Source organism: Syngnathus leptorhynchus, chromosome 13 (assembly GCF_054491065.1).
Source record: "Syngnathus leptorhynchus isolate UIUO chromosome 13, UIUO_Slep, whole genome shotgun sequence".
Taxonomy (NCBI): Eukaryota; Metazoa; Chordata; class Actinopteri; order Syngnathiformes; family Syngnathidae; genus Syngnathus; species Syngnathus leptorhynchus.
The window spans coordinates 2,273,187-2,294,926 of record NC_141207.1 but is presented as its reverse complement, the minus strand read 5'-3'; the positions used below and the strand labels follow the sequence as shown (position 1 = coordinate 2,294,926).

At 37.9% G+C, this 21,740-nt stretch overlaps 1 protein-coding gene across 4 annotated transcripts in view; it reads right to left on the bottom strand.

Moving 5' to 3' along the window:
- The window catches only part of ptprsa (protein tyrosine phosphatase receptor type Sa), a 313,388-nt gene that overhangs the window by 277,429 nt on the left and 14,219 nt on the right, over positions 1–21,740 (bottom strand). For all 4 annotated transcript variants that reach the window (XM_085929036.1, XM_085929035.1, XM_085929040.1 and 1 more), the window contains exons 2-3: positions 15,613–15,681; positions 13,525–13,572 (exon numbers count right to left, since the gene is read on the bottom strand). The gene's annotated coding sequence lies outside the window, so the exon portion shown is untranslated. The remainder of the gene's footprint in view (positions 1–13,524; positions 13,573–15,612; positions 15,682–21,740) is intronic.

Sequence of the window (21,740 nt, the reverse complement as noted above, 5' to 3'; positions counted from 1 at the left end):
TTGGATTTTAAAACATCAGTCAAAAATAATAAATATTTAACTTTAAATGATGGAATACTTAAATTGTTTTGGTCATGTCTCTCCTCTTGGGCTTCATTCAATTCTAATAATGTGAGAGTGTTTTGATGATTTGGGGTATACTGCCTTACTTCTTCTCCAGTCTCTCCACCCCTTCCACCCCTCATTGGAAGGTCAATGGTGTGTGCCAGATATTGACGCATACTCATGATCTGGGTGGGCTCAATAAGGTACTCAAAGGCCTCTCGTCCCAAAAAAAAAAAAAAACCAGCTGGGATAGGCATCAATATGCCCATGAACCTATTGAGAATAAGATGTACAGAAAATGGATGGATGGGTTTCTATGAGATTAGATGAGGGGTGATCATTTTCAAAATAATTGCTCTTCCATCCTGAGCATAGTATATTTTACAGTCTCCATTCATTTTATGTATTCATTTTTCTAGCTGTGCCACATCTTTTGTGGCAATTAATAAGCAATAACACAATTATTTAATTAAAGTTGAAAAACGTCGCATGCAACAGACACACGCGTGGACACGCTCGCACACACACACAATTACAAGCGGATGCAGCCAGTAATTTTCTACATATACTGTATTAGTGGGTATAGATGCGAATTGCCTATTCCCATTAGTTCCATTCATTACACACTAGAGAGAGGCCTGATGTATCTTTTCCCCTCCGCCATCATAAGCTTCAGATTGGTTCTGGTTGGTTGGTGGACCAGCACCTAGCTGCAGAAAAAGCATATTGAGCTTCTCTAGAACTTTACTTTGGGTCATTTCATCAAAGGAGGGGCCTTTTGATTAACTTTCAGCTAGCCTCACTGCTTGAAGTACCTAAAGTATCATTTTCATGAAGGCTCAACAGTCCCCCAGATTCTACACATTAATTCGATTCCGCTTGAGGTCACGTTAAAAAAATCTTTCCATATCCAGTCAAAGTAAATGGTTCAATGTAAACTCTAATTCTGGCAAACTTATTTATAATAAGCATTTTTGCTGATTTTCAAACATCTTTCAGAAAGCACTTTGTTTGTTATACCTGGCGGGTCCAGTTTTATTAACTCTTATTGACACAGGGCATTTCAGTTTATTTCCTAAAGATCAATTAAGCTATTATTTTTATGAAATATATACATATATATGTTTTCAGATTCTCAGTCTGTATTTTCCTGTCTCCTGTTTTTGATGCAAGCAGTATGATGTGTAGTGGTCCGAGGAGTTACGAAAGCGGACAACAGAATCAAAAGCGATGCATTCACATAAGAGTGCAAGTTTGTAATGTCAACTCTAATTGGCCTTAAATCGTTATCTTGCAAAGTTCTTTCCAGTTTCTGTCAATGTTTTTTCTAAATGAGTAAGTGTAACAAACTGGTAAAAGTAAATCTGTTGTACATAGTCTGAGTTGACCATTAACAATACATACAAAATAATGACTTTAAGTGGTTTCACATTTGAGCTGCTGCAAAAGAACACAAAGTAATGTTTAATGGGCTTCTTTCAGACCTTCTTTAATGTACCATACAAATATGGGCATAATTTTCAAGTGGGACACAGGGAAAATTTTCCTTGCACTTTTTCAGACTGCAGTTTTAGTCCCGTTCAGGTTTTTACTATCCAGAAACAAACTCTTAACCAGAGTCCGTTGTGAGGGGATACAAGTGCAGTGATGGAAACTGTTGGGGAGCATTTGGAAAGGGAAGCTAAAGAAATGCAAAGTTCTAGACAGTGATTCCATGAACAACCACTCATGTCTTAAAAGTTATGAGATGATCTAGTCCAATGCTTCTCAAACCTTTTACCCCAGTATAATGCCCATCAGGATGTTCTTTGCTACATATTTGTTCTCTATGTGTTCTTCAAAATACATCATATTGATGTGTAAAATGATGTGTAAAATGATGTGTGAAAAAAATCATACGGGGGTGTAGCATAAAATAAATTCTCAACACCCCCCCCCCCTTTCATATTCAAGTTACACCATTGTGTACAAACATGTCAAATATCAAGCGTATTATATCTTGCCAGAGATTTGGACCTTTGAACAGTCATCTGACTTTATAGATCTTTTGTAACCAGATAATATGCATGCAGAAACACTTAAGCCCTTGGGCAGCGGGTGCAACAGTGGAGGGTTACCTTTCTGCAGGCTATCATCATGCACTTGACAGCAAATGGTGTCAAATTTAATTGGAACAAGCACAATGTAATGGAGCGTGTCAGATGGCTTCCACTGTGCCTGAGAGGCAGTATGGTTTCTAGGTTTTGCTATGATTGCATACTCAAAGTGATAGAAGGAAGGTGAAGGTAAAAGTAAAGAAATATGAAAACAGAGTATGACTCATAATGTATTTCAAAATAACAACTTAAGGATATAGAAATAGTCAAATTGGGATACTCTGTAATATAAATAGCCCTTACTGACTGTCACGTGATCTAAATAGTATTCATGTTAGTAACATTCTCTTGTACCTCTATATTTAAGACTATCCTCATGTAGAACATCCTCCAAAAAATCTTTAGTATCATTGGATAATACATCAAAGAAGGAATATCAAACGCATTGATTTTGATTCATGTGCAACTTCTGTTAGTTATGTCTGATGAGATGGGTGTAGTGCTGTTGCGTCAGAGGGCTAAAGATGAAAATGGCTTCTAAATGAAGTAATGAGCAAGATGGAGTCTCGTAGTGTCATGACGCGGCGGTCATGGGAAGCCTGCAAGTTCTGCCACTGGGACTTGGACACTTGTAACTTATTTTGGCTTGACTGATGGACACTGGAACCCTTTGGGGGCCGTCGGTTGCATCGTAGCAAAAATGTCAACCCACAAACAGAGATGCACAAGGCATCAATATGCAGTCTGAGTGTACTGCATTAGGTAAGATTGGACCTCTGTCTTTGTTCCTGTACTGTATATGTCTTAGTTTAGTTCATTCTGATGGCCTTGCAATTTACTATTTATATCTACTATTTTAATATTTTGTGTATCAATACATTTTGGAAACTTTCAACTTTTACTATGGCCATAATATCCAGTAAAATTATGTTCGGAAATGCTTTGCTCCATTATTGCTTCCCCCTTTTTCATAGCTATTTTTTCCTCTACCCACTCTCCATTTGGGATTTTGTCACTTGTTCTGTGTCTCACTCTCACCCCTTCACTCCATCTGTCAACCCCTTTCCTTTCTCTTTTTTGGTGCTGTGCTTCTCCTGCTATCCCACACTCCCTGTCTATCCTCACTTCAGTCAAGCTCTTTCACTTCCCACCTCGTCATCAACACTCCTGCTTAGCGCCAGCCAAAACAGCCTCCTGCTTTCCACTTTGAAACAAATGGCCGTTCGTGTGTTATGTCGCAATACATTTTTTTTCTTTTTTTTCTCTCCGTGTTAAGCCGTCAAGGCAATTTACTTTGCTTCCGTGAGCAGTAGTAGTGCTCACTGTAGTCGTATAGATACAGTATAGCCACATTATATCGATTTTATTACATTTAAATCATTTAGTTTTGTGCAAAGTACATACACAAATATATATTACCTGTAATTGCACCAAAGATATATCATATATCCCAATTTGAACCCTCACAATGCTAAAATACAGGGCATACACTTTACACTCCTGTTCTGAGAATATAGTATTAGATTGTGCTAGTTAGATCTATCTCTTCTACTGAATCAACAGATGGCTCGGCTGGTTAGCTTCCCCAACATGTTCTCACAATAGCACACAACTACACACTCCCTTTGGGTTTGAAGCAAAAATACCTGACAAAAAACATTCTAGCTTATTTTTAGCAACATGGGAAATGACACATACTGTATATTTATATTTTTAGTCAAAATAACTACCTAAAAATTATTCAGGATATACATCCAGTATAATCTTGTTATACCCTCTTAATGCATGTACTGAATGCATTTTACAGACATAATCTTGGAAAATGCTTGAGCTCCAAACTTTTCAATCATGTTTGCCTTTGACTTGTATTATAAGCTGACAGTGTGAGAAGTCGTGCAGCTTTAATGATTCCTGTGGGGAAAGTACGGTTGCAGGAGCAAGTCGTTAGAGAAAAAAAGAAGTGTCGAGCGAAAAGATAAGGAAAGAGGAAATGGATGTTGAACACAGCATTTTTGACATTTCTAGGAGACATATTGAGTAGACAATATGTAAATGAAATAGAAAAACTAGGTTAGAAGGCTCACATGAATGGTAAAACAGCAGCCAGAGAAATCATAAGTGGAACTTGCGAAACTTTTAAAATATCAAAACTATGCAATTTGCGAGAAATGCAACAGTGTGAAATTAGGTCACTTTTTTTATAAAATCAGAGGGAAACCAAGTACATATTCAATACCCTGCAGAGCATCTATATCAAAATTTATCAGTGTTGTTTTAGGATTATTGGTGCTAAACTGACAGGTCAACAAATATGTGTTTTAGATTTTTTTTTTTTTTGTTCAGTGGTTCGCACATCTACTTTCAGTTCTGAGATTTGGGGTTCAAATCCGGCCTCCAGTAGAGTGATGTTCATGACTGGTGAGGCACTGACCTCTCTGGATTTGGATATAAAATAAGAACCCCAAAATATTTATTACATACTTGAATGTCGGCCCTTATAAAGACATTTATTTTCATAAAAACATTTTTAACTCACTTTTGTAAATTAAAAATTCACGTTTGGTACCATAATTGCATATCTGCTGTTTCTGACCAGTCGCTCTCCAAACAAACAATAGAGATGAGAGTCGCACAGTAGAGATGTCTGTATTTATGGCACCTACGATTATTAAAATCGATTCAAGATGCTTATTTTCATTCATGGATTATTCAGTATGAGGGCTGACTCGAACAGTTTTATAGGTCCACTGGGACATGTTTGGTCATTTTGGGGGATGGTTAGGCGGATGGATTGATGGACATATGTCTTATTTAAAGATTCTAAACTATTTATACCGACACAAATGAATAAGCACTGCGTAAAATTATGAAAGAATAAATAAAAACATGTTTGTCTCAATGCATTAATTAAATAATACATATATACAGTATTTATGAATGTCGGAAATATAGGGTGAGCATAGCCGTGAGTCTCTAACCATCAAAATTATTTTGTGTAAAACTAACACAAAATAAATAACAGAAGCAATGTGCATTCGGCACAATAAATATTGATATAATTGTCTGCTTAGCTATAGCTACAGACTATGCCTTATCATTATGCTTATGTTATACTGTGCCCTAACCTTTTCCTGTCTGGTGTATTATGCTAACATAATAAGTGTACAGTGATCCAGATAGAGCACATGTATAGAATGCAAGACCATCTTTTTTTTCACCATTAGGCCAAACATGCATGTAGTATAGTTTCCTCCTGTGTTAAGTCACTGCCGAGGACAGCGTTGACCTTTTAAGGGCTAGAAAAACCACATCATTTTAATGTTGCTGAGACGCTGCCACTGTTGCTGGCTTAATTTACATTCCAACTCCATTCTGTGATGCATATTTGTTGGATGGTTTTTGTTTTTTTCTCCATGAACAAGTGCATTTTTTTTCTGACATTCTATAAGTTGTTCATCAATGGCAAAAAGTATCACTCATTCAATGTCATAGTGTCTTCTGTAACTGTTCAATATGTGTAAGATGTACTTTTATATTCTATATAAGGGTCGCTGGTGATCCCTGACCAGGATAAACAATATTGAAAATGAAATTAATATTAAACAATTTGTTATCTTTTTTCTGTGTAACGCACCCAATTGATGTTCCTTCATATCTTTTTCCTTCAACACAAACATGCTCAAATAATTTACAATTTACCAGGAATGAGGAAAATAGGGAATGATAGCTATCTAAAAAGCATACTGATTCTAAGAGGTTGGATTTTGCACAAGGTGATCTGTAAAAGGTCATGTGCTTGCTCGTCAGCCATGGTTACAAAAATACCTTTGTAAAGCTATCACACTGTTTAGAACTAGGTGTATGTCCAGAAAATACAGAGACGAGATGGAAAATGTCAGATAAATGTCAAATGCCTGCTGGCTCTGTCCGTTGTATTACACCAACTGAAATGTTCTCTCCAGGGAGGAAGGTCGCAGCCAGGGTGACTGTGGTGTTTTGAGGTCAAGCTTGTTGAGGCTTTGAACAAGGCGATTGCTAATGCGCTATGAATACATTACGAGGAATAAATCAAATATCAGGTAGCTGAAGCAATGGTCAGTAAATGGTAAGGGCTGAAGTGAGATGAATGTGAAGGAATGTATGTGAATGTGAAAGGGTGTAGACAAAGTGGTTAAAGGTTGTATATGAGCACAGTCACTGTGATATTACTATCTATGCAGAATCCAGATAGAATCAGGGCTCCAGACTAATATTTTTTTACTTGGGGCACTGTAGACCCTATCTTAAAATTTTACAAGTGCAAATTTTACAAGTTAATTGACCTGTAAAGTAAATATTCAGATTTCTCTCTAAACTACATAAATAAAAAAGTTGAAGAAGCTACCATTATTTTTCCAATTCAAATTGTATTTCGACACAAAAGATATCCTAACTATAAGTTATACAGATTCAATACTTAAGATGTAAAGTTCACGTTTAGACCGGCAGTGTGAGCAATATTGGCGAATGTTCCACTCTTCACAGGTTTTTGGGTATTGAGAACAGAATTGGCTGTTCAACTGAATTTGTTTTCCTGATTAAGCTGCAGGCAATATTGGTTCAATTCCCACATCAAAACATTGTAAATGTGAGCGTGAACATTTGTTTTTCTTTAAATGTGCTCTACGCCTGACTATGACCAGTCCAGGATTAGTATCCTTGGCAAAGGAAGTTGATTGGGGAGGAAGTAGACACTGATCATTTTGTTGGGTGTGCTGGAGCCTAGCCCAGCTGATACCAGTCGACTACACCCTATCAGGTTGCCAGCCAGTCAAATACCAAACACCCACATCCACACTGTCATTTAGCGGGAATCTATTCCAAGCAAAATGTAACCATTTAGGGGCACTCTGGAGCCTTGTAGAAATAATTTGGGTAATGTGTGTAGATGTATGCATGATTTAATGACATATATGTGACACAAGCGCAGGACTTATTTGATCTGTGAGCGTTGCCACAGATTGATGCATGATAGAATGGAAGATGGTTGGATGAATGGATCATGGCTGGATAAATTACACCGCATATGATTAATGGAGTTGGGTCGAGATAAAGTGAGATTGTGGTAAAATGGTTGATATTGCTCTATGTAATTGAAAATGTGCTCATTAGCTTTGCATAGATTTTGCAGATAGAGGCCTGGATATAAAAAAAAAAGTGGTATGCAAGGTAATAAAAGGGAATGTGACCATTTGTCCAATGGTCAATACAACGATAGATGGTTAATACAGTTGTGAGCTTGAGGAACTGAATAATTTATACTTGTCACAAATCACAAGTCTCTCCATAGATGCCTCTTGTCCTTGCCATTTTCCAATCTTTTGATTTGCTTATTTGTGGGGTGCTAATTTATGGTTTAATCAATTATCCATTAAAGCTTCTTTCACATAAAGATGGTCATTGCCAGCAGTGCCGCTGTGCTAAATATGCATTAGCATGTCCTCATATCCCCTTTCAACATTAATGGGCTGAGGCACTATTCCAGCTTTTATTGTGTAGCTTGTCTGTGGATTTTCCTCCCCTTTTCAGATTAAGTTTGATACAACATGTAAGATCTCCACAGTGACACCACCGTTTGGTGTGTTGAGAGCAACTCGAATAGTGCTGCAGAAAAATATCTTCGGCCTGAAGAAGCCAAAAGCACCACGTCATCTGCAAAAAGCAGAGACGCGATGCTGAGGTCCCAAAACCGGACCCCTTCAACACAATTCTAAACAATGCTTTATACTTTTATTCCTGTTTGTTTAACGAATGTGTTGGACAAGATATGTAGTATGAAGGATATGTGTGCATTTTATTTAATCAAACCATGACTGTGAATGACAAAAAAAAAATGATTCAGCCGTTTGCTGAATTTGCTTGCTCTGGTGTTGGGAGGGAGTCATGATACACGGATGTCAAAATGTTCCCCTTGATGCGGCTCTGCCTTTATATTTATCAACAATGGACCAATCATCAGGTCTCGGAGTCACGACACTCGCTTGTTTACTTTCAAACTCAGATTATAGAAAGCATGATGTGATCACAAGACTACAATTACCTCACCCTGGAGCCCTTATACTCGTCAATGGAGACTTCAATCTTGCTCCTCTGATGCACGAATAGCTTAACTGTTTTACCAGAGGGAAAATCATTCTACACCTCATCCATGCTTAATATGACTGGAAAGGGAAATCTTGTGTATTTTCTGTAGAAAATAAAATATCATTTAGTTTTGTTATGATTGCATTACTGCTTGAATTATTGTGCTTTATGCATATTTACAACAGTTTACAGCGGTTGTTGTGAAAGTTCTCCATACGTACATAAATAATACATATATAAAGTTGATTTGAGTTGACAGCTCACATTCAACTGTTTAATCAGTAGCTTCTAAAAACTCCCAAATTGCTTTCGTTTTATTTTATTTGAATGCAGACTTTAGCACAAGGACCATCATTATACTTATCCTTATGTTAACACTTTGCTTTAGAATTTACTTAGGAAAGCAAAGTTTTGTTTGCGATAATCAAATATTCATGAAACACAGGGACATTGGTATATACCGATAAAGAAAGATTTTAATTGGCAAGATTATTCAAGAGTATGGCAACCTTTACAAGTTAATGCTTTGCTATGCAACATGCAGAGTGCGGGTTGTGCAATATTCTGCCTGTTTTTATGGCTTGAAGATGGGACAGAAAAGACAAAATAGAGGCCATTGGTCAGTGTTGTTTAAAATGCTAAAAAAGAACCGTTGAATTTTCACTTAAATGGAAGTTCATGGTTTGATTAAAGCCCAACATTATGTTTCTTCAATTTCCCAGCATTTTGTCACATAAAAGAATACGCTTAAATAGTATTAAAACAAGTGATTCATCCAATGGTGTGTTTGACACATGGCTGCTCGTGATTTTAAGCATTAGCCTAAAGAACTGTAAAAGAAAATTTGGCACGTTTTATTGGCGAGTGTTTTCAGAATGGAGAAGTTGGCGGATTGATGGATGACTACTGGATTGGGCTTGGATGCGTTTCAGCATTTTTCCATGGATAATAGGCAGCTGATAAGAAAGAGAGGTCGGTCAGGTCTCTGCTTACTGAGTTTTGCTGATGTGGAAGCTAGTGAATAACCTACGTAACCTTATATATCAGCAAGTGTGGAGAGATGAGTGTGGTAGCATAAACCATTATTTATCCAAGTGAGCAAAATGTTATAGTCCGGTAGCACTCATTCATGTGGCACAAAAGTTCCAAAGTTCAGGTGTTCAGTGGCTAAGCTGCATGAAATAGGTTCACTACAATGTTTGGCAAATGTTGAGGAGCACTATTGCGTACTAGAGATGATAAAGACCAGGGATGGGCAATTTACATGCTGGAGAGGCCACAATTTTAGTCAATGCACATTTGCAAGTTTGGCACCCAACCATTTTTTGGGGGAGCGCAGGTGGGGTGTTTTGGGATTTTTTTTTTCTCCCATTCATTTATATTGGATGTTTATCAGCAAAAAAAAATGCCTCCCCCTACCAAATGGGGCAGGCTGCTAATTACCCATCCCCGATATAGCCTGACGTATATTTGTTGTCCACAAGATAGTATTCCAACAAACCTTTTAAACTTTCTGGGCCTATTTTTAGTTTTTGTACAGCATTTAAATGTTCATAAAGTTGCTGGCTTGTCATACATACAGTAATAGTAATGTGTGTTATTCATTGCTAGGGAATTTAAAGAGGGAAACTCAAGGTACAGTACTTATTGGGCTATTTGGTTCAAATTATAACTTTATTGCTACAACATTACAAAGTTCAGAAATTTAAATTTAAACAGGCAAAATGGTCATCAATTATTCTGCGTATCCCCTTTGAAGCTTCCCGCTACAATATCAAGAAAATACTATTGCAAAAGCAATCAAAGATCAGAGATAACACCTACAAATGCATACAGGAGCAAAAAGAGCTGATGAGATATACTGAGGAGCAACAATGTTCCTGTAAAACTGGCTACAGAGCTGTTAAATATTCCAATCAATAAGCAATTGACCCAATACAAATGTTGAGTTGCTTTTCAGTCACAATTTTTGGTCAGCAATACAAACTGTGGTCGATGTAGACAACAATTTCCATGGTTGTTTGTCCTTTAATGTCTTAGGGTGTGTGTGCAGTCTATGTGTTTAGAACAGTTGAGAAGGATTTCACTGAGGTCGTCACACTTCACACAACAGGACAAAATGTCTCCTATTATCCTCACTGTGAAAGCCCACAAGTATATGTATCACTGCTGGAAACCAAAAGATATTTCCTTCTCCCCGATGGAGACACAGAGCCTTACAAAGCCACAGCAAGGTCTGGTCATCACCTTGAATGATACTGAGATTATATCGCCTTTACCTTGAAGGTAGGGGATAAAATAACGTTGCTGTGTATTTTTGGGTTCAGTGCCTTATGAACTGCCAAGTGATACTGTATGTACTTTATGTAATAATTTAGTAAACAAAATGGTGGAGGAATGGGCTCTCGGCATCTGCTTTGATTGATTTTATTCATTTAAATAAAAAACATTCTTCCAAGCATTCCACACTAAATTCAAATGACAGTTATTCTCCCTTAGAACTCATCAAGTTTGATGTTGAAACAAAAAAAATATAGGAGTATCATCTTGTGAGAGTGTCTGTCAAGTATGCAGACACTGGTGTCACACACTTGTTGAGTCACCTGAATGCGTTGTGCACACTTAGCTCCAAAAACTCTTGACTGGTAGACATCGAGAAAATCGATTTTATATTGGTCTGCTCCACACACATCTTGCTTTGCCTAACCAGTCTCCTTTTCGTATTTGTGCCCCACTGCTTCATCCACAGGGTTGTAGATTCGAAATCTAGGTGACAAATCAAATAGTGCCTCTTCATAGGGCGTCTTCTAATCAACTACAAAGTTGCAACACAATCTGGCTGGATAAATCTTTTAATGCCTCCACCTATGGCGTAATTCCTCCACCACAGGTAAACAAACTAATCCCCATGCAACTCACTCAAGGACAAGGAAGGATATAAACTATAAATCTTCAAACCCAAGAAAGAGCATGAGAATCACCAGATTATTTGCAAACAATTCTGAAGAGCCACACCTTTAAACATGGAAACACGTCAATGCAAACTTCATAAAGGTCTGTAAAGGAAAAACATCTGTTAAAAAAAAAAAAAATCAGTCCCTGAAGGTTTTTCTCAGGAGCTTTTTCTCTTTTTAATTCAATGTTTTCAAGCACTGTGATGTTCTAGGACAGAGCACTCAATCATGAGTAAGTTCAACATGGCAAATGGAAATCCATTGTCGGTTAAAACGCATGACAATGTTTCCATTAAAAGGCTCATACTCATCTGTTCATTCAAGACTTCATTTTGAGATGAACCGTATCAACAGCAACAGGTATGACGTCACAGCATTAGTTGGAAAGAGCCCTTTGAAAATCGCAAAACTTCCCAGAGGCTTGAATATAAATATGACATACCTGTGCAACACAACACAATCAAATGTAGATTTAGGGAGTTGACACTGGCCTTCCTACCATGCTTCATGGCTGTTTGTTTTTTTGTCCTTGTTTTACATAATGCAGGCCTTTCATCAAATAAACATGAATCATCCTCTTCATTCTAAAAGCAAGACTCCATTAAGGTAGAGACTTTGTCTGAATAGGTTTTCAAGAGTATACAATACTTTACAGCAATTCGCAATTTGGACATACATGCAGTTCATGATTTTCCGGAACAAATAAAATTATCCTGTATTGTATGTTGCTAATTCCACCTCCGACCCTCCCTGTGTGGGGTTTGCATGTTCTCCCCGAGCCCGCGTGGGTTTCCTCCGGGCACTCCGGTTTCCTCTCACATCTCGAAAACATGCTTGGTAGGCCAACTGAGTGTTCTAAATTGACCCTAAGTGTGAGTGCGTGTGCGGATGGTTGTTCGCCTCTGTGTGCCCTGCGATTGACTGGCAACCGGTTCAGGGTGTCCCCCGCCTACTGCCTGATGACGGCTGGGATAGGCTCCAGCACGCCCGTGACCCCCGGGAAATTTCCAAATAATACATATAGCGTTTCCACTTCGCAGATCTTCGTTTATTGCGGGTGGTTCTGGAACGCATCTCCCGGGATAAACAGAGAATCACTGTATTTTTTTTAATGAGCGAAGAATTTAACTATTGGACATGTGGATTCAAACCTTTAAATTAAGTTTCAAAATCAAAGGTTCCCCATAAAGGTTCCAGAGCTTTTAGAATTATCTTGAAATTTCACCCCAAAACTTTTTTGTGAGTGTTAATTGCTCAATTACTTTGCAATTCTATTGCACCACCATGCTTTTTGTCCTTATTTCAATCAAAAAGTTGAGGTTGTTGTTGCCTCATGTTAAGTCTGAGAAGGAAAAATGTTAAAACGTAGAAATGACTGTGTTAATATACTTTTTCTCGCCTTTACCTTTAGATAAATTGAAATGTGTTTCCAACACTTGTCCTGAAGTACCCAATTGTCTTTTACTTAAATGATGGAAATGTTTAAAACTCAAACAGCATGTGTCCTTGTTGCACAAAAGATGAAATATTACCTGAGCAACGCGTGGACCTTTTCGCTTTAATTAAATGAGTTCAGAACACCATAGACGTTAGTTAATTGGCTATTAGCTCAACTTTATACATTGAATTAAGTAGAAATTAACCTTGCAAACTCCAAAGGGAGTTTGCTGCAAAATTAGATTCCCTATCACGGACATAGAAACAAGATAGCAGTCCATATTTCCCATTGGTGTTTTTGTCAGCTTTTTTTACCCAGCAAAAACAACAACATTGATTCTCTAGTAAATGCTGAGCGTTACTTGATATTTTGTTGTATTATTAAATTTTCATTATTATCATGAGTGTGTTTATAGTCATGACTAGGTAATTAAAGAAATAATAATTGTTACAGGGGAGGGCAAGCAACACATAGTCAATTCAATGCAAAACTCTGCAAAAGCTAATGATGTAGATTCATCTGCACAATGCCCTTGGTTCTTTTTTTTCACAAGTCACAAGTCAGATTCTTATTTCTCGTGAGCATGGACAGTCTCCATTGAAACATCACCACACATCACATAAACAAGAAACCATGCAGCATCATGTCACAGTTGAAATACAGTACATCAAAAAATACTTTAAGATAGACTGAGGACAACACTTACCGTTTGAAAACAAATAAATGGAATAAAACCCTACCATTAATGATCAGAAATTATAATGTATATATATGTCAGTAGTAGTCTGCATATTAGGATATAATTACTTGTGAAAAACAAGGAAATAGCTTTAACAAGCAAGATCGTTTCAAAATAGTATTTACTTACCATCCTATGAAAACGTGGCATTTCCTTTCCTGGATGTCATTGAATTTCCTAAATTTCAAAGAAGAGAAAACAGAAATTATGGTTTTTGATCCCATTGGTCAGTGTACATCCCACCCTATTGACCTGGGCCCCCGTAGTCTTATTTTAGGCCAACAGTCTAGAATTTGGGTTTTAGTCAAAAGACTAACAGCAGCTTTATGAGGGAATTTGAGATGGTTTCTGACATTTTGTTCATTTAGGTGAAGAGATAATTGAAATATTTGAGATTGCTTGCTCGCATTTGAATTCTTCACCTTTAGCCGCAAATAACCGCAAAAAAACTATGACAGGCTTAAATACCTAATGCAAACTACTAACTCAAAAATTCTTGAATTTCATTGTCACTCCTGTCTGATTTACCTGGTACCATCTGTGTTTTTCCCCCAATAATAAATTTTGAACCGTATCTTCCAAGACATTTGATATTTATAAAATTAGGAAAGATTATTCGAATTAAATGTGGTCATTGTCACAAAAAATACTCCCCTAATCCCAGTCTGGGATATTTATTTTAGTTATTCTATTTAAAACGACTGGCTATTTCATTAGATGTTAAATTTAATATATTCTCATTGGTAAATATATTTCCAAAAAGTTTTTGTGAAACACTGTGCGTCATGAGACTTTGATTTCTTCACTTGTCAGTTTTAATTTGACACATTTCTGCTACGTTTTGTAAAAGACTATAATTCAGCAATTTACTTTGCAGTACCCTGTGTGCCCTGGTAACAGTGCCACACACTTTGCAATATTTCATTCATATTCTCAGTTTTATGGGCAGTTTCTGAAACCTAATCTGATCAAATGAGCTATTTTCTCTTTAGCTCATTCTTTCCTGAAGGTTGCGGTCAAGGTTGGTAGTAACTATTCTTAGTCTACGCTCCATTGGCTCACACACAGCAATTCTTTCACTCTTTATTGTTCACCTCCATTCCTGGAGGGATGACGTTCTGGCACTTAGTGAAAAGTTCTCCTTGCCACAGAGATGGCATGCATTTGCAAAGTTCTAGCAAAGGATAAAAAGTCAAGAGTATCATCTTGTGAGAGTGTCTGTCAAGTATGCAGACACTGGTGTCACACACTTTTTGAGTCACTTGAATGTGTTGTGTGCAATGTGCTGTGTTGCACTTGAAAGGTTTCTGATAACATACACAGATGGTGTCGTTCCCCATCTCGTTCTCTGAGCAACTAGTGGATTAAGGCTGGTCTCCACGGAAATGGTAGCAAGAAGTATTTCCTTCCGCTTGACTGAGCAGTATTTCCCTTACTTTGAGCAATTCTCTCAGAGGAGAGTGCATTGATTCAAATTAGAGCTGTTGGGTTCTTGTGTTAAGACCTAATTGAGACAAAGTTGTTTTGGTTTTGGTTTTTCTAATACAACATCCTTCTGAACGGCACAAGAGTTCGTCAGTGTAGGGTTTAATTCCAGCTGTCTGGAGTTTGCATGTTCTCCCCGTGCCTACATTTACTTTTCTTTCGGTACTTTGGTTTCCTCCTACATTCCAAAAACATGCATGGTAGGACGATTGCTCACTCCAAATCGTATGTAGGAACGGTTGTTTGTCTATATGTGCCCTGCGATTGGCTGGCAACCGGTTCAGGGTGTATCCCGCCTGCTGCCCAAAGTCTGCTGGGATAGGCTCTGACCCGAGTGAGGATAAACGGTATGAATGAATGAATGAATGAATGAATGAATGAATGAATGAACGAACGAACGAACGAACGAACGAACGAACGAACGAATCCTTCTGACATGATGCAGTTGATACAATCACAATGTCTTTTAAAGTGTTTTTACTTAACGTGAATCAGATTCCCAGAAGTCCCCTTGAAGAAACATGCACTTTGATTTATGCATTTAATAACGTGGATTCAGTATGCATATTGCGCCTTACTAGATATGTTATTCACATGAAAATATATCTAGGCAATATTGTGGTGGCAGTAGCTCATCCGTAAGGACGACCACATTAGAACTGGAGGATTAAGGGAAACATTGTAACCAACTCTTGGTGCAATGGATCACTGGTAGTGTTGGGGTTTACTCACCCTGTGATTGATCAGCTGCTTGTCCAGGTTGTGGTAGTCATCTTGGATAGGGTGCAAATCCCCACAATCCTGAAAAGGATAAGCAGTTAAAGAATGGAAGGATGTTGGAGAATATCTGGTGGGGGGTCATTGATGGCATACCAGCCTTAATCCACAACAGTTTCGAGCAGTAATGTATCAACCTGAAGGGAGTTCACACAAAATTCCCAATGGCTACCAAATCACCGGTGCTGATATAGTAATGGCTGACATAACAGAAATTCAAGTCTCATTCTTGTAGCAACTTTTTTGAACAAGAAGCAGGTACTGCACGACGCTTCCATATTGTACATATTTTACTGACTCCATTTCTATTAATCAATTTGTACAGTTACTCTCTAAATGTCTTTTTAGGGTGCACTGAAGCCCGACTTCAGAAAGCATCAATAGAAATGGTCGATCAGGAACAATGTGGAACAATGAAGTCACTCTAATTAATTGTTTCCGTTTGGGTTGTACTCCAAACTGTGCAACATTTTGAGGCATTTTGCTTTGTAAGTTTCACTTTGCCATAAATGTGATTTGTTTTTCCCATGCTCATTCACTGTGACTGTTCTTGTGGTTGAAGATAATGCGAGTCAAGCAAATAATGCATAATGTCATAGTAACAAAATCATGACTGAAATTGTGTACACAGTCACACTCAATAATACCGAGTCATTGTTTGTTAAGTCTTTGCTGCGATCATAATTGAGCCATTGTAGCACAACACTGATCACGACGGTGCTTCTCCGCTGATTATATCTTATCGTGTGTTGCTTTTGGGTTGTCTCACTTCCCTTCAGCTCAGACAAATGTTGTGCAGCTGGCCAATGAGCCATGAAGCGCACTTGATTAATTGAAAAATCTAAAGCGATAAAGACCTCAACTGCTGCTGCTAAGCCATGGAGCATAAAATGAGGTGAAGAGAAGGAGGGAAGAGCTTATACAACTACAAGTTAGTCATTAGTTGATGACTTTACATTTCTGGAAAACATTCAGTGTTTTCAAACGTTGTCAATTCCAGGCCTCTCTGCATAACGTTCAGATTTTGGTATTGTATTTTTGCTGTTAAAATATGATTTAACCAAGTACTGTTCCGTTTGGTTTTATTAGCTGTCTAGCTTGTTAATAAAATACTATAAGTTCGAAAGATCTCCCTAATTTCAGGCGGGGAGTGCTTTGATTCAATTTAGGGGTACTTAAGTAACCAAATGGGTTACACAAACTAATGGTGTCACACATATTGTAAAAGGACCTTTGGATGAAAGCTGGACAAATACGGAAATTGATTAGTCTTCTGCCAAACCTAATTTATTTATTTTTTTCAGTGAGCGCTACCCTGGGGTGCAACCTTGTCTTTGACATGGATTTAAAAGAAACTAACACACGGAAACCCTGGTGATTTTTCATCTGCCCTGAAACCCACTTCCATCCCTTTACTTTATCACCTCATTAGCGTGCAACCCCAGAGTATTCTTCAAGGTGTTGTAGGTGTAACGGCTCCAGATGCATGCTCTCAAAAGTGCCACTTTATTTGTTCCCTGCTGTTCACAGCAGCAACCTTCACCTACGTCTCTAGCACACCTGCTGCATTGGTCTATAGGGAAAGGGATGTTCGGCAGTATGTGCACAGGTATGCCCTGGTTGGAATGTTTTCTTGTTATTGTAAAGAAAAGCTAAAAGGCTTTCGACGTAAACAGTCACGCTTTCCCCACTGTGCCTCGGTCATCTTTCTCGAGAGACTGAAGCCTTTCTGCAAGTAGCCAAGGACGACACTTGGGGCCCAGAGTTAACAGACTGTGTACAACTGTAGTTTGACAGCAGGAGCTGTCAGATGGCATCTTTATTAAGTTAAATGAGGAGTCCTGGAGGACATCACAAGCATCTGTTTCTTTTCTTCAATGGAACTTGACTCATAGAAAGGCACAACTTCACCAGAATGACAAAAGTGAATGTGACATAATGATGCAGCACAAGCAGTTTGCAGAAAAGGAAATAGAAAGCAAACTGTACATGTGGTTAGAGCAAAAGAATTTGTAGATTTAGTGTAGTTCTTCAATCACAACGAAAACTTGCAGCGTGATTTGATAAAAATTGCAATGTCTTGTTTTAATTTCGGCATGGTAGATGAGCTTAACATATACATGGAGAAAAGTAGGCTACTACTTTTTAGGCCAATGGCTTCTGCTTTCTTCTTGAGTGATGCCTCAGTTTCCTCTCATGAAGAAAATGTTGATTGGTTTAAATGACTCTCAAAAACTTTGGAATTTCCTCACTAAAAATGTTTCATTAAATCATTGGAAGTTGGAGGAGACAGTCTTTGCAATTGATTCACTGAGCGTACCTATTTCTCAGTTTCCACCAAGGTTTTCTTTTTATTTATTTCACCTCCCTGCTGTTGGTTGAAGATTAGTGCTAAAAACAGTTCACTTGCTCAATGGGGGGTCCTCATCTGGACATTGAAAACATGCAGAGCACAGAACTAAGGCTCCAGTTCTAATTTAACTGCCTTAGAGAAACAGAAGGTTTAGACTTAAGCACAACCCTCCTGCCATCTTCTCAGACATTAATGATTAAAATAATTTCAATAATATTGAAATATACACACTGTATATTCGTTTTTAATGTGGATCCAAGGTTTTGGGTATTTAATATCAATCTCTAGGTCATATCCTCTGTCAGAGGAGAAACACTTTTTTTGTTTTATATTTTTATCATTTTAGTTTAACAATCTGTTTTTCCACTTATGGCCATATGTCTCAGTTGACCAGTGGAATTGTATAGTTCTGGATGAAAAATATCTAAAGGTCAAAATGGCACATTTTACCAGCTAAGGGCATCCCTGCCAAGATAAACAGAAGTACATCACCGTCCTATAAAATTCTGTTTCAGGTCATTTTAGAATCAGTCTAAGCCCTCCAAAATAATTTTGTCCTTCTTGCAGTCTAACCGGCCCCAGGCAAGCTTAACATTTACCTTGGCTGGTGCTTCCCATCCTTCATCAAGAAAATGTTCAATCTCTTGTGAGGTCAATCAGCTCTGATATATTTTGACCATTCAAGCTGTGGGGTGCTATTATTATTGGATATCTTTGCATTTTCCTCTTTCTAGCATGAAAGCAGCTTACATCACAGAATATGCCAAGTGCATTGCAACGCCTTTGGATCTCATTGGAGCGCCTTATTCGTTCTTTCTTTCATCGTGTCACCATCTAGAGCATTCTTAATAAGATATACTGCTAAATGTACTCTGTCAACTCACACAGAAATTGATAAAAGCACTGACTAAAACAGGTGATTACACAATTTATTGTTGTTGTTTTTTTTAACATTGTCATATTTAACTGCCATTTGCATTCCTTTGTTTCTGTTAACAATGTCATTTACACATGCTTCATAATAACCTTGCGTGGTAACTGCACGATTGTGGTGATGCAATGACTCAGCAGCCACATCATTTGTCTAATATGACTTGTTTTATGCCCGTCAAAGTGCACCTGTCCTTTGGAAGCCACTAAACAAAACATGGACTCTGATAGGCCGAGGTACAGCCGCAAAGTAATCGTCTCAGTGGCTTTTTTTTTTATTTTTTATGACAAGATGGGATGTCGGTTTGCATGAAAATTATTCAATTTTCCCCTGTTGGTTGGTGCTCTCTGCTCCTCCCCAGTGATCACATAGCATTGTGAGTATTCCTCTTCTTTTTCCGGAGCAGTCACCACGTCTGACGCGCCACATGTTTTATTGGCCACTAAAGCATAATGTTCCACTCCCCTTTGATATTGAATTATTTATTTATTTTCACGGCAAACCGTAAGTCCCCATGAACGATTAGGCGCCTCCGGCCAGCGGCTGCAGGATCTCGAGGGGTATTAAATATATTGCTGGCATTTGTTTCCCACCTCTAAGTAGATTGGAAGACTATACAGACAAATACTCATCCTAAAAAGCAGAAAAGCCTCAAGAACAAAACAAGTGTGATCTCTGCTCTCTCATTATTGCATCCGCCTGTCTGGTGGCTGTAGAAGGTTTTCATTGTCTGACTTCGATTGTTTTGTTTGACTAATATGAGTTGTTGTCTTGTGACTTGTGTCTCGGAATGCATCTGATATGATTAGGACACCTGAGACCATAATATGATATTCCATCTAATATTTTATGACGTGCGTGACTCTTTGGGTTGAACGATCTTAAAAAGTGTGTTTCAAGACAAATCTGGCCTTGCTCATATTCTCCTGTCGACTTACGCGTGTGCCCCGAGGTAAAACATCATATTAATGCTCATTTAACATGAGATTATTGTTTTTGCTTACTGGTTAATAAAACAAACGGTATTAAGGCAGCTAATATGCAGAGCTTTTCTGCAAAACATGGATTTTAAACTTGATGTCATCTGTTGCGAGTAATACACGCACATAGATTCAATCAAACCAACTTTAGCTGAATGTAGAAGTGCTACTTTTAATCGAACAATTTATAATCAAATTAATCGTGAATTAATTTAGATGATCAATTCATGGTTAAGCAACCTAAAACTTATCCAAATATTGAAAGCTTCCGTCTCTCAACAGTGATGCAATAATCAATATTTTAGCAAATTTTGTAACATGTTACTGACCAATCCAAGAGTAGGAAACAAAGAACAATATCTCTATCATTTTTGAGGAGATGTGGATATAAAATGTACTTCCACTCACAGTTAGGAATGTTATATAATAATATAGCTACAAACTACTGTTATACATGCATGTATAAACATACTTAGCAGAAGAAGTACTGTATAGCTGTTTTCTAAGCTATGTACAGTATGATGATACTGGGCCTTTTATAGTATTTTCTAGATAAGAGAGGCATTTGTACCGTGTCTTGCTGCTATCTGTCACCAGAATGAAAGAACAGCAAGCTATCAGAGAAAATGCCCCCAAACCCCTCCTTTTTCCATATCACAGAGAGCAATGCCACAAAGCAATCCCTCGCTTTGCTTTCTGCTGACTGGCTAATTCTCTGAGCAGCAGTGGATAGAGAATAGATGTTATAATAAAGATGGAAGTTCTTTGAAAAGTTTATGCTCCTTCAGTTCTACTCTGCTCCAAACTTACAGAGACCAAACGCGACGAAAACTGCTGCTTTATGTCTGTAACTAATAGACTGGATTTTCTTTTTTCATACTTTGACTTCTCACCATGGGCGGTAGACGAGGAAATAATTCTGAAAACGTATTGATGTTTTGATGTTTTGAACGTACAATAGGTAAACTACAAAAAATTACTCAAACATCTGGAATGTCATTTCGAAAAGTTCTTTTCCGACAGTATGAATGAGGAATGGGAGAAAATGTTCATCTTGAAATTAAAAATGCATTTTGCTCAAGCGAAAGAGTCGGATTATCTAAACGTGTCATTTGAAAAAGCGGTCATTTGTGTGCATGAGTGAGCGAACATATTAGAGCAGATGAGCAGCGCTGCTTGGCAACCATCACTCGGGTCGCTTCCAAGAAATGTGACTTAAGTAGGCAAAATGGAAAAAGTGGAACTGTTCCCACAGAAAATCAGGACTGTCAATCATCAGTGATATGCTAAAAGCAGCCCAACTAGTTTGGATCTTAACTTAACTGATTTTCTTCTCAGCTGGTGAATTTATCGGCACACCACTTGTTTTTTTTTTGGGGTATTTACTTAATTCAGTTCTGCAAACATCCCCTGATGCGCTGACTTGGACACATTTTCAGCCAGTATCAATAACGGGTCACTTCCTGCCCTTTAGTGGCTGATGCTAATGACAAAGACTATATTTTATATTTCAGAACTTTCCTAATCAAACATGCAATAAAAACAAATGACACAACCAAACAAATGAGCAATATTTATGTTCTTAGGTAACACAAAGTAAAACAAAATATTCCAATATGAGAGGACATCTGCAATAATTAAGTGCGTCAATGAATTTAACTTAGTTGCGACACTGCTTTTGCAGAGCATTAATGCATAGATGAAGGCTTTTTTTCATGTTGAAGTGATCATCCAGCCAGTGAACTGTAAAGCTAAGCAGACCCACTCGATTTACGCATTTCCATATGTCCATCGTAAAACTTAGGTTCAAACTAGTCAA